The sequence below is a fragment of the Triticum urartu genome, chromosome 3A, assembly GCF_056163025.1.
Source record: "Triticum urartu cultivar PI428250 chromosome 3A, HENAU_Tu73, whole genome shotgun sequence".
NCBI lineage: Eukaryota > Viridiplantae > Streptophyta > Magnoliopsida > Poales > Poaceae > Triticum > Triticum urartu.
The window spans coordinates 295,537,222-295,551,606 of NC_141875.1; positions in this window are offsets into that span (position 1 = coordinate 295,537,222).

Below are 14,385 nucleotides of genomic sequence, written 5' to 3' on the forward strand. Positions count from 1 at the left end.
TGTGATCGAGTGGTGCAAGGCCGGTGCAGCACTAGTTTATCCCTGTAACAGCCACCTGACCGGTACAACCGCCCCAAGCACCGGTACAACCGCTGAGCACATTCGGAAGCACCTCCAGGAACCAGTACCTGAGCGCCCAGCGGTACAACCTCCCCCATGAGCGGTACTACTGCCCTGCCTGTGCGCAGTGAAAGGGGTTTCACCCCATGTATCCCCCAACTTACCCCTTGGACTATATATACTTGTCCCTTAGCTCCGTACTAGGGTTAGCGTTTGTTTAGCTCATTTTGAGAGATAGAGCTTCACTCATCCACATCGGATCTAGTCTCCGTGAGAGACCGGGGGCTCTTCGGAGAAGATCCCTTTGGATTCAAGACCCCTCTTTAGGGAAGAACATCAAGACCTCCTCACGGAGAAGACCGGTTACCGTGTATCGTTCTATGTATCCGAGGATCTAGCACATGTGTGACTATCTTGCTGGTTTGAGTGTTCCTCTTTGTGCCCCTCGTGTTTTCTCCTCGTGTCCTTCACGGGATCCGCTCCTATCATGAAAGATCGGCCCCTAGGGTTCCTACCCTACATCAGATAAACCCGGCCAACAAAAGCCGGGCCACTTACTCACCAATCGCCTTCCGCCTCTCCTTGTTAAACCGGCGAAGAAACTGCTTGACCGGTTTAAACTTCAGATCAATATTACGAGTGTGCTCAGCGAGTTCCCTCAGTACACCCGGCATGTCAGAAGGCCCCCATGCAAAGATGTTCCGGTTCTCACGGATGAACTCAATGAGCGCGCTTTCCTATTTCGGATCCAGATTAGCGCTGATGCTGAACTGTTTAGATTAGTCTCTCGGGGTGAAGTCAACCATTTTAGTATCGTCCATGGATTTAAACTTCAACGCGGGATCATGCTCTGTGGTTGGCTTCTTCAAGGATAGTCATGTCTCCCGGGTCAACATTGTCTTTGTAAAACTTCAGCTCCTCCGTTGCACAAACTGGTTCAGCATAAGCAGCATCACCTTCCTCACATTCCAGGGCCACCTTGCGACTCCCACGCACTGTGATGGTGCCCTTATAACCCGGCATTTTAAGCTGCAAGTAGACATAACAAGGCCTCGCCATGAACTTAGCATAAGCCGGCGGCCCAAACAGAGCATGATATGGGCTTTTGATCTTGACTACTTCGAAGGTTAATGTCTCAGACCTGGAATCATGCTCATCTCCAAAGGCAACTTCTAACGATATCTTACCCACTGGGTAGGCTGATTTACCTAGCACGACACCATGGAAGACAATATTTGACGGCTTAAGTTTCTTATCTGTTCGTCCCATGCTTCGGAAGGTCTCGTAATATAGGATGTTAATGTTGCTACCTCCATCCATGAGCACCTTAGTAAACTTATAACCCCCAACTTGAGGCGCCACCACCAAAGCCAGATGACCTGGATTATCAACCCGGGGCGGATGATCCTCTTGACTCCATACAATAGGCTGCTCAGACCATCGTAGATAACATGGGACCGCCGGCTCAACTGCGTTCACAACTCTCTTGTGAAGCTTCTGATCCCGTTTACACAAACTAGTGGTGAAAACATGGTACTACCCACTATTCAATTGTTTCGGATTGCTCTGATAACTGGACTGCTGCTGCTGTTGATTCCCCTGATTACTCTACTGATTGTAACCACCCTGGTTACCGTGACCTTGAAAACCGGAACTTGAACCGCCGCCTCCATGACCCGGACCATGAGAACCAGACCATGGCCCGCCATTTGGGCCATGGTGGCACTGGATGGATTCCCGAAAGCTTCTCATTATGCTGCAATCCTTCCATGAATGAGTAGCCGGATTACGATCCGTTCCATGTTTTGGACACGGCTGGTTTAACATTGCTTCAAGGTCGAATCCTGCCCTCAAAACCGGCGCCCCCTGCGGTCCCCTACGGCGCTGATTATCATTGTGTGCACCTTTGTTAGCCACAAAGTCATCAGCCTTGCGCTTATCGTAGCCACCCAGACTGGCAGAGTTATACTGTTGTCCCTTCATGCCATTACTCTTCGTTCCCTTTCCCGATCTTTCACCCTCTGAATCGGGGTCCCTAGTACGATCAGAGTCGGCATGCTTAACCAGAGCCGCCATCAGCTCACCCATGTCGCTGCAATGACGCTTGAGCCGCCCAAGCTTCTGCTTGAGTGGAATGAACTGACAATTTTTCTCCAACATCATAACCGCTGAGTCGACGTTGATGTTATCTGAAGAATGTATGATGGTTGAGACCCGTATGTAATGCCCCGGATACAACTTTCCATATTTGTACTCTGACTCTTGCCATTTCTGGCTTTAAGTTATGAGATTCGTGGTTGGGTTTCGTCTTTGTTTTGCATTTTGTCCATGTCATTACATTGAAATGCCCATAACTAAATGTCCATGCATCTATATGAAACATGTTATATATGTAAAATGCTTATAATTACATCTAGTTTCATAATTTCCAACCTTCATCCATGTTGAAAATGTTTAACTTGTTGTTTGCTTTAATTTGCTTAAATAACATGTTAAAATGGTTTATTTCATAACTTAATAACCGTAGCTCAGTTTTAAGTAAACTTTATACGTAAATGGGGTAGAAAAATGCCTAGTTTAACATGGTGCGGTCATCTTGCATGTTAAACAACTCCAAAATATGGTTTAGGGCAGAACAGTACCAAATTCATAATATGCATATGGGGATTTTCCGGAATTGTTGTTTGTTATTTTTGGCCTCATTTAAATTTGACTAGATAGTTAGTTTACTTATGTTTCACCTCTTGCCTTGTTTAAAAACATTTAATATTGATGAGTACATAACCGAGAGAACTCAATAAGTCATGTGGTGTTTCGTCAATATGCAACTCGTTGCATATTGAGCTCCACTTAATTTGTAGTTTTGTTTGTGCACTTTACCATGCCATGCCTCTTTAAAACCGGACATGCATCATACTTGATTGTGCATCATGCCATGCTTATGTGATGGTTGTTTACTATGATGCTTGGTTCTTTCCGGGTTGCTTCTCTCGTTAGCTTCGGTTCCGTTCCGGAGTTGTGAGGATTCGTTCGACTTCATCTGGTTTTCTTCTTCATGGACTCATTATTCTTCCTTGCGGGATCTCAGACAAGATGACCATACCCTTAAAATCACTTCTATCTTTGCTTGCTAGATGATCGCTCTATTGCTATGTCGCGATACCAACCACTTGCTATATCATGCCTCCCATATTGCCATGTCAAGTCTCTAACCCTCCTTTCCTAGCAAACCGTTGTTTGGCTATGTTACCGCTTTTGCTCAGCCCTCTTATAGCGTTGCTAGTTGAAGGTGAAGATGAAGTTTGTTCCATGTTTGGAACATGGAAATTGTTGGGATATCATTATTATATCTTATTTACTTTAATGCATCTATATACTTGGTAAAGGGTGGAAGGCTCGGCCTTATGCCTGGTGTTTTGTTCCACTCTTGCCGCCCTAGTTTCTGTCATACCGGTGTTGTGTTCCTTGATTTTGCGTTCCTTACATGGTTGGGTGTTAAGGGGACCCCTTGATAGTTCGCTTTGACTAAAACTCCTCCAGCAAGGCCCAACCTTGGTTTTACCTTTTGCCTCACCACCACCTACTTTTCCCTTGGGAGTCGCGCTCCCGAGGGTCATCTTTATTTTAACCCCCCCCCCGGGCCAGTGCTTGTCTAAGTGTTGGTCCGAACCGAGTAGACTGTGGGGCCACCTTGGGGAAACTTGAGGTTTGGTTTTACTCGTAGTATGTCTCATCCGGTGTTGCCCTGAGAACGAGATATGTGCAGCTCCTATCGGGATGTCGGCGCATTGGGTGGCTTTGCTGGTCTTGTTTTACCATTGTCGAAATGTCTTGTAACCGGGATTCTGAGCCTGATCGGGTCTTCCTGGGAGAAGGAATATCCTTCGTTGACCGTGAGAGCTTGTGATGGGCTAAGTTGGGACACCCTTGCAGGGTTTTGAACTTTCGAAAGCCGTGCCCGCGGTTATGGGCAGATGGGAATTTGTTAATGTCCGGTTGTAGAGAACTTGACACTTAACTAAAATGAATCAACCGCGTGTGTTGCCATGATGGTCTCTTTCCGGCGGAGTCCGGGAAGTGAACACGGTCTTGTGTTATGCTTGAACATAAGTAGCTTCAGGATCACTTCTTGATCACTTATAGTCTCTCGACCGTGCATTGCTTCTCTTGTCGCTCTCATTTGCGTATGTTAGCCACCTTATATGCTTAGTGCTTGCTGCAGCTCCACCTCATTACCCAATCCTACCCATAAGGTTAAATAGTCTTGATCTCACAGGTGTGAGATTGCCGAGTCCTCGTGGCTCACAGATACTTCCAAACAGTTGCAGGTGCCGATGATACCAGTGCAGGTGACACAACCGAGCTCAAGTGGGAGCTCGATGAAGATCGTGTTCATTGTGCTGTTTCATTTTCCAGTTGATCAGTAGTGGAGCCCAGTTGGGACGATCGGGGATCTAGCATTTGGGGTTGTCTTCTTTTATTTTGGTTCCGTTGTCGGACCTTTGATTGTATTCTGGATGATGTATGTTTAACTTGTATTTGTGTGAAGTGGCGATTGTAAGACAACTCTTAATCCCTTTTCTTATTCAGTACATGGGATTGTGTGAAGATTACCCCTCTTGCGACAAACATACCATGCGGCTATGCCTCTAAGTCATGTTCTGACACGTGGGAGATATAGCCGCATTGTGGGTGTTACCAGTTGGTAATCAGAGCCTTCCCCGACTTAGGAGCCCCCTGCTTGATCGAATCGCTGGCGTTGTTGAGTCTAAATTTTTTTGAGTCTTATAGGATTATATATATCGGAGAGTAGGATTCTTATTACTCCTTAGCCCCTTCGTCGCTCTGGTGAGGCCTCATGACGTAGAGTTTTGACTCTTCTCTCCTCAAATTTCACTAAAAAAATTAGGATCACGCGGGTATCTTGGAATCGTTTCGATGGTTTTGTGACGAGAACATTGTTGTTGGTGCCTCCTGACATTTAGGGGTTGTGGTAGTGTCCCGGGGAGTTGAGCTACGAGGTGTTGTGGTCACAATTTTATCGTTGTAGTTTTGGAATACCTGAGTTCGCCGACATCGAAAATCTCTTTTATGCAGTTGTTGGTGAGATAACCTCGACGCCACCCAGTACTGGGGCGGGAGTTCGGGAGTATTGCCATAACTCGTATAACGGATGCTTTTCGAAGGTTGAGGTACATGATTTCCGAAGGTTTATTGGTTATGTGTTGAAGGATGGATACAGCTGGATGTAGGTATTGTTAGTTTGGGTGAGATATTATGCTTCCCCTGTTTCCCCAACACCTGATTGCATCACCAGAAAGTTTCGGGAGTTTATAAGTGGGAATTCAAGTAGCTCCTAGAATATCTTTCCAACAGACACATGATACAATATGGGATCTATCATATGTTTGTTTCTGGCTTATTTTGTAAGCCAATCCTTGTCTTGTTTTGAGTTGTGGTATTCGAGTTGCTTCGAAGTCAAATGTGGATTCCATACCTTTCCTAAGCGGTGCTCTCATATTTCTATGCGAATACTAATCCTTCATGATAATCAAGATTGTCATGTCAATCCTTTTTCAACCGGCGTGTTTCTCTTCAAGCGGATCTGATCATTTCAACATCTGCAATATCAATTATCAGCTCTTCTCAACGGTGATCATTTATTTCGTCTCAAGTAGCCTTTGTTTTCCCGCCCTCCCACACTTTTTCTTCAAGGACTTAGATTTCTGAATCAAGTATCCATCTTATGGATGTGAAGTCTCTCCATTCTTTTCCGTCAATGTTCTTACCCGGTGGTTCTCATGAAGATGCTCTACAAGTTCATCATTCTTCGTTCTTTTTCTTCTCCGGCGGATTCAAGTCAAGCTTTGTCGATGATATCCCTTCCTCGGTTCAAATGCTTTCTCTTGTCGTTGCACCTCTTAATCATTCACGTCTCGCTATTCATTTGTACCGGAGTGCTGAAGATATCTCGAAGATTGATGTTTCCACTCTGCTTTCGTTCGAGCTCTTTCAAGAATGTTCTTATTCAAGCCATTTAATTCAACCGATGCAATCTTCCTTTAAATTGTTTAACGATGTATCTTTTGAGTGGGCCCTAACCCACAGGTCTTTTCCCAGGATCTCACCTGACTCTTTTAATTTAGCTGGAGTGATTCCCAAATTCTTTTCAAAGTATGACGTAACTATGGGTTATCATCAGTCATATGTCTTTCTCCAAGATCTTTCAAATTCTTTTCACCGTTGGTTCAACATTTCCAATTTTCATTCCGGAGTGCCTCAACAATTCATGGTGGTGTTTCTCATCGTCATTCTCAACACTTGAAGACCGAAGAAGAGTTTCTCTCAAATCTTGGTCCGTTCTCTCGAAGATGCATAGTTCAAGCTTGATGCCATCCTCTCATAATTGTTTTTAATTGTGAGAATTATTTTCACCTATCCGGAGCAATTCAAGATTCTTTTCAGTTTGATTCTCCGAAGGCATCATTTCGGGTTTATTCATTCTCGGCTTTCAGCTCTCTTTCTCCAAATCTTACTGGTGCATCATTGAAATTTACTCTAATCAGCTCGTGATCTCTTCGTTCTCTCGTGTCTAAATTCCCTCAAGTATCTTCATTCATTCCCCAATTCTTCTAGGTGTTTTCCTTATCTTTTCTTCGCTCATTTTCAATTCTTAAGGTAGTTCATTCAAGAGTTCTCCTCCTTGGTTATCATATCAATTCATTGGTTCTTTTCAATCCCACCGGTGGTTGTTTGAAGACCTTTCTCATGTTTGCGCTATATCTATCTTAATCGTTTCAACGAGAATAAGGAGGATGCCAAATCCATTGCTTGTCATCAATTTAATTGGTGAAGGATACGCATAACGTAATTCCTATTATTGTTTCATCCAAGTGATCTAATTTCTTCTTTCCGGAGTGGTTCATCATATCACATTCTTGGTTCGAGATGCCTTATCTTTTCTTCCGGAGTTCTAAGTTTCCACTTTATCTCATCGCAAAGCTTCATCCAATCATTGCAAGGCTTCAATCTTTTTATTTTCATCCGTCACTTCTTTTGATCATTCTTTTATTACTAGAGTTCTTCATGGAGGTTGTACTTGTTGGTTCATCAAGGACTTAATCCCTTCTCGAAGCGTTCATCAAGACTCTTTTCAGAGGAGCTCAAGCATTCTTCATCTTGCAATCCAGAGTGCAATTGTTCTCCCTTATCTTTTGAGGTGGTAATATATCATTCTTCATTCACAAGAATGATATATTTAAACCCATCACTTTCTTCCTTGGAGTTATCTTGGTATAGATTTCACCTAAAGCCTTCCTTTGAGAATGTTGCTCCTTTTGGTGATTACCTATGATCCAAGTTTTTTCTTATCACCTCGATGGAAGAAGCATTCTATCTTTTCTAGCTCTGAATCCAAACTATTGTTTTCGTTAGTGGCAGAATTTCACCTCATAATTTTGTGAAGTTTCCTTTAAGCCCACTACAAGGTTATTCATTTCGTTGTTGGTCTTCCAACAACTCCGTTATAACCTTCTTGGAAGGGTGCTCTCCAAGCTCTTTTGTGGCAAAAGTTGGCATTTTCTTCTTCATTCTTATTCCAATGATCGATATTCTATTCTTTCTCCCGGAGGCTTTGTGATGTTGCTCCATTCTCTCATCATCTCGAGTTGTGAGAATCATGTTCTTTCTTTTGCTTATCCATTTAATCGGAGTGTTCCGCCCTTTGCTCAAGTTCTTTTCACCTTATCAAGTCTTGCATCTCTTTTTAACCGGAGTACTGTCTGAATTTGTTCTTCCTTGTTCCTCTTTCCTAACAGAGTGTTTTTAACTCTGTTCATCTTCGTGGAATTCTTCCTTTCTATTTGTTCAACCTTTCAAGGTTCTTTGGTTTCACTCATTTGTGAAAGAAGCGACTTAGTTTTACCTCTTATCTTCCTCTTCCTTTTCCCTCTGGTGCCATCCTAGATCTCGGGACGAGATCCTCTCGTAGTGGTGGAGTGTTGTAACGCCCTGGATACAACTTTCCATATTCGTACTCCGACTCTTGCCATTTCCGGCTTTAAGTTATGAGATTCGTGGTTGGGTTTCGTCTTTGTTTTGCATTTTGTCCATGTCATTACATTGAAATGCCCATAACTAAATGTCCATGCATCTATATGAAACATGTTATATATGTAAAATGCTTAGAATTACATCTAGTTTCATAATTTCCAACCTTCATCCATGTTTAAAATGTTTAACTTGATGTTTGCTTTAATTTGCTTAAATAACATGTTAAAATGGTTTATTTCAGAACTTAATAACCGTAGCTCGGTTTTAAATAAACTTTATATGTAAATGGGGTAGAAAATGCCACCTCCTTCCGTACAATGCTTCGAAAGGGGCCATCTTCAAATTGTCTTGGTAACTATTGTTGTAAGAGAACTCTGCGTAAGGCAAATTATCGCCCCAACTAGATCCATAATCTAGCGCACAAGCTCTCAACATGTCCTCCAGAATCTGATTGACTCTCTCAGTCTGTCCATCCATCTGCGGGTGAAAAGTTGTACTGAACTCTAGCCTGGTTCCCAAAGTTTCATGTAACTGATTCCAAAAGTTTGAGGAAAACTGGGTTCCTCTATATGATACAATTGTCCTCGTAACTCCATGCAAACATACAATCCTGGTCATGTATATCTTTGCCAACTTAGCACTAGTGTAAGTGGTCTTCACTGGGATGAAATGAGCTACTTTCGTCAAACGATCGACTACAACCCATATCCAGTCATAGCCTGAATGAGTCTTGGGTAATCCCGTGGTAAAATCCATGCCTAGATTATCCCACTTCCATTCGGGTATCGGCAATGGTTGCAGCAATCCTGCTGGCTTCTGATGCTCTGCCTTCACTGTCTGACATACATCACAAACTGCTACATACTCCGAAATATCCTTCTTCATTCTGGTCCACCAAAATCTATCCTTCAGATCCAGGTACATCTTGGTATTTCCTGGGTGAATCAAATATGGTGAGTCATGGGACTCCTGCAAAATCAGCTTCCTGATCTCCTGATCATTTGGTACATATACGCGGTCCTCAAACCATAGGGTATCGTGCTCATCCTCACGAAATCCCTTGGCTTTTCCTTTGCTCATCCTTTCCTTTATCTTGGCCATCTCCTTGTCCATCTTCTGCGCTTCTCTGATCTTATCCATCAAATTAGACTAAATCTCCAAAGCTACTACATAACCTCTCGGAACTATCTCCAAACATAGCTCGCGAAGGTATTCTGCTAACCCTTGGGTAACTCTCCTATCATGAGTGTATTAACATGACTCTTGCAGCTCAACGCATCGTCTACTATGTTAGCCTTTCCGGGATGATAGTGCAACTTCATATCATAATCCTTTATGAGTTCCAACCATCTCCTCTGCCTGAGATTCAACTCCTTCTGCGTGAAGATATACTTCAAACTCTTGTGATCCGTGTATACCTCACAATCGTTTCCGATGAGAAAATGTCTCCAAGTCTTCAACGCATGCACTACGGATGCTAACTCCAAATAATGTGTAGCATAATTTAATTCATGGGGTTTAAGCTATCGTGAGGCATATGAAACAACTCTTCCTTCCTGCATAAGCACTGCTCCAAGTCCTCGACGAGAGGCGTCGCAATACACTTCATAATCCTTGCGTTGATCTGGCAGAATCAACACTGGTGATGTAACCAAACGTTTCTTCAATTCCTGAAAACTAGCCTCACACTCCTCGGTCCATTTTAATTTGGTGTCCTTCTTTAATAACTCCGTCATAGGCTTTGAAATCTTCGAGAAATTCTCAATGAACCTCCGGTAGTATCCTACGTGTCCAAGAAAACTCCAGATCACTCCAACGAACGTGGGTGCCTCAGAATTTGTCACAGTGATGACTTTGTTGGGGTCTACTACTATTCCTTCTCTGGATATAACATGTCCAAGGAATCCAACTTCCTTCAACCAAAACTCACACTTGCTGAACTTGGCGTATAGCTGATGTTCTCTGAGCTTCCCATGTACTAAACGCAAATGCTCCTTATGCTCCTCTTCATTCTTCGAGTGGACCAGAATATCATCAATGAACACCACAACGAACTTATCCAAAAACTCCATAAACACCTTGTTCATCATGTTCATAAAATAAGCAGGTGCGTTAGTCAGGCCAAATGACATAAACGGTATACTCATATAGCCCGTACCTTGTGGTAAAAGTTGTCTTAGGTATATCCTGCTCTTGAATCTTCAACTGGTGGTACCCTGATCGCAGATCGATCTTGGAAAACACCTTAGCTCCTTGAAGCTAATCAAAGAAATCATTTATCATCGACAGTGGGTACTTGTTCTTGATCGTTACTTCATTCAATCCACGATAATCAACAACCATCCTTAAGGATCCATCATTCTTCTCCACTAGAAGTACTTGTGATCCCCAAGGTGACGAACTTGGGCGAATATATCCTTTATCTAGTAACTCCTTAATCTGCTTCTTAATTTCCTCTAAATCCTATGCGGTAATCCTATACAGTCTCTTAGATATTGGCCATGTGCCTGGCAAAAGCTCAATCAAAAATTCAATGTCTCTATCCGATGGCATGCCTTGCAACTCTTCTGGAAATACATCCGGGAAATCCTTCGCCACTGGTATTCCTCCTGTAGAACTCCTATTAAGGAATTTACTTGAGTCCTAATCGGCACATGCCGGGATACATACTTGATCCTTCTTCCTTCTGGGTTGGTGAGCAAAATCGACTTACTAACACAATCGATGTTTCCTCCACACATCGATAGCCAATCCATACCTAGAATCACATCCAAACCTTGCGACTCTAGAATTATCAGATCTGAGGGGAAAACGTGCCTACCTATGGCCAACGGTATCGAAAAACATCCTTGGCTTGCCATATACTCTGCTCCTAGCGAGCTCACTAACATAGGTGTACTAAGAACTTTGGTGGGCACCTTATACTTATCCACAAATCCCCTTGATATGTATGAATGCGATGCACCAGTATCGAAAAGTAAGACTGCGGTAAAAGACTTAACAAAAAACTTACTTATTACTGCATCTGGCTAGGCTTCAATCTCCTCCATGTTAACGTGGTTCACTTGTCCCCTGTTGAAAGGGTTGGGCTTCTTCCCAGAGCTTCCATTGCCATTTCCATTCTTAGCTTCGGGACATTCATTGGCGTAATGTCTGGTCTTCTGGCACTTGTAGAAAGTAACGTGGCTTAGATCTTTCTTGGCGGGCATTGCTGGGTTGGAACGGTTCTGTTCATTGCTTCCTCCATTACCATTCTTGGAGCCACTGTGGTTGTGAGAACTTCCTCCATTGTGAGTGTGGCCTCCATGGTTATGCACAAGTCCTCCCGAGTTCGGGGTGAAACGGGGTCTCCACTGAGCTCCAGAATTATACTTCACTTGTCCATACTTCCTCTTGCGGTTATCAATCTGTTGCCGGTTCCTTTCAATCATGAGAGCTCTATCTACCAACTGTTGGTAGTTATTAAAGGTTGCTACCATCAATTGCATGCTCAGCTCTTAATTCAGTCCTTCCAAAAACTTCTCCTGCTTAGCTGCATCCATAGCAACGTCATCTGGGGCATAATGTGCTAGCTTGCTAAAGTCATCCACATACTGGCTAATGGTGCGTCCTCCTTGGCGTAAGTTGCGAAACTCACGCTTCTTTATGGCCATAGCTCCTGCTGATACATGGGCAGTGCGAAAAGCCTTCTGGAACTGGTCCATGTAACAGTGGCTATATGATAGGTGACAGTGTAATTCTCCCACCATGAGGCTGCTAGTCCATCCAATTGGTGCGCGGCAAAACGCACACTCTCAGCATCTGTGCACCCTATAGTGGTTAACTCCCTTCCAATCCTGCGGAGCCAATCATCTACCACTATCGGCTCGGTGCTACTGGAAAACACCGGTGGCTACAACCTCAGAAAACGGGCGAAATTGTAAACTGGGGTGGTGGTGGGTTGTTGTTGTTGTTGCCTTGGTTCTGAACTAACAACTGCATCAGGGTATTCTGCTGCTGGATCAACTGAGTGAGCTCTGGTGGGAAGGTAAATCTGGGGTCACGTCTCGGCGGCATCTGAGGGTTTAGAGGGAAGAGAATAGAATAGAATGAGGTCTAGTGAGAAAACACTACCCATATGCACATGAGACAAACACAATCATATCACTCAATCAATCAAGCAAGGGCATACAATCGGTCTAGAACTATCATTACAAAGTGCTTGGACTATAATATTTACATGGTGGAGTACTACTACTGATATGGTGATCGACTAGAAATATTTTTTGGTCGAAGACTCCATGATATCTGCTCCAGCTTCATCAACATAGTCATCATCACTATCGTTGGGGTCCGAGTTGGTGTCGTCGATGATGATGTAGTTCTCTGGGCAAGTGGAACCGTCATCTTCTCCTCCTGGCGCAGGGTCTCCCATGAATACCCCTAGCTTCCTTGTCATGTCGTCATTCTTCTCCACTAGTAGGGCGATTTCTTCCTCATAATCTTCGCGACTTGCCTTGAGTTCTTCCTCAAGCCCCGTGATCCTTGTCATTGCCTTGTTCAGATCTTTCATGCCTGTGCACATCTGATGTTCCTGGCGGCGAATATGCTAGTTTAACTCCTGGATGAAAGTGGCAATTGATCTATCCTTCATGGTGCTGATCATCTCCCATTGCTCATCTCGTCTCCCACAAATCTGGTAGATAGTATCCTTGAGATCCTTGTGATAAACTTCTCCAATGCGTCCCATGGTGATGTGGGCTGCCATACTCTTTCCTAGACTCCAGGTTGGCGAATCAAAGGAAAACTCTATGGGCTCAGTGACTGGCGTAATTGTCCTTCCTGGAACTTGAACTTGAATCATCCAGCGCTCCTCTTCTAGTAAAGTGGCATTGTAAGTCCCGGTGAAGCTTGGTATTCCGATGTTCAGGTACTTAGTGACTTCCTTCAAGTGGCGTCCAAAAGGCGTGTCTTCATCCGGTTGTGCAAACTTGTTCCTTGCGTCCACCATCCTAAAGAGTAGAAAATGGAGAGGAGTCAGAAATGAGAAGAGAGTAGTGATCTAGGGTTTTGGTTTAGTGGTCGTGTCCTACAGTCAGTATGTGCTCTGATACCATCTTGTAGCGACCAGACCTCAAACTGTCTGATCTCTGTGCATTAGTGTCATCCCTGGATCGGTAATGCTGACATGCACAATACTTGAGGATTTATAACAGAGTAGCAATCAGACACTTATTACATCGAATGTCTCAAAAGAGAACTTATTACCATAAATATGGCTTAAGGCCATCTAATACGATAACAGCGGGAGGCTTGGAAGATAAAGTGAGTCCATCAACTCCAACGGCATCACTGAGTGAAAGATCATGACCTAAGGCTCCTTACTCGTCGTCTGAAAATTCTGCAACATGATACGTTGCAGCCCGAAACCGGCCAGCACATGGAATATGCTGCCAGTGTAACACAAGAGAGTAATGAACAGAATAATGCTATCACTATATGCATATATGGCTGGTGGAGGCTGTATGGTTAATAGGTTTTGCGAAAAGCCAATTTTTCCCTATTGCAAAGGAATACATTTTATTTAACTACAAAGTTGGTTGAAAACATTGAGAATGGTAAACCCCATCTCAATCCCAATTTAAAAGTAATTAATAACCCAACAAAATTAATTTAGAGTGATGGGATCCACATGATAATCCAAAAACCGGATACTCAAGATGTCCATAACTGGGGACACGGCTAACCATGATTAGTTTGTACACTCTGTAGAGGTTTGTGCACTTTTCCCCACAAGACTCGATCTCCTCTGTTGTATTTCTTGCACTGCATGGTGTTTGAGAAACGGATGACCGAGACACAGTCTTTCCGAAGAGGTCCCCTTAACTAAAAGATAGGTTGGTACACCTACAATCCCCTACATCTGCTAGCCCATCATGGAAAGGTTTCCCACAACTTACTCAACTATGCTATAGCCCATACTGGCATGTGGCTGCACACGGAAGTTTCCAGCATGAATAATCATATGATCCCTTTGAGCCTAGGTGGCGGTCCATAGGAAAATCACACGGTACCCCGGGATTTCCAAAAATACAGGCAATCACTGGATACCCCAGGTGCCTCAATCCACCCAGATGTGTATTAAAGTTGCCACCTTAAGTTGAACCATTAATTAACAATCTAACATCTGTCATGAATACACTCATACCCAATCCACGTATACGAGCATAGCACAGCAGTATAAGCAACGTAGAAGTAACTCCCAGGGTTTGATAAAAAAACAGGTGAATAGGT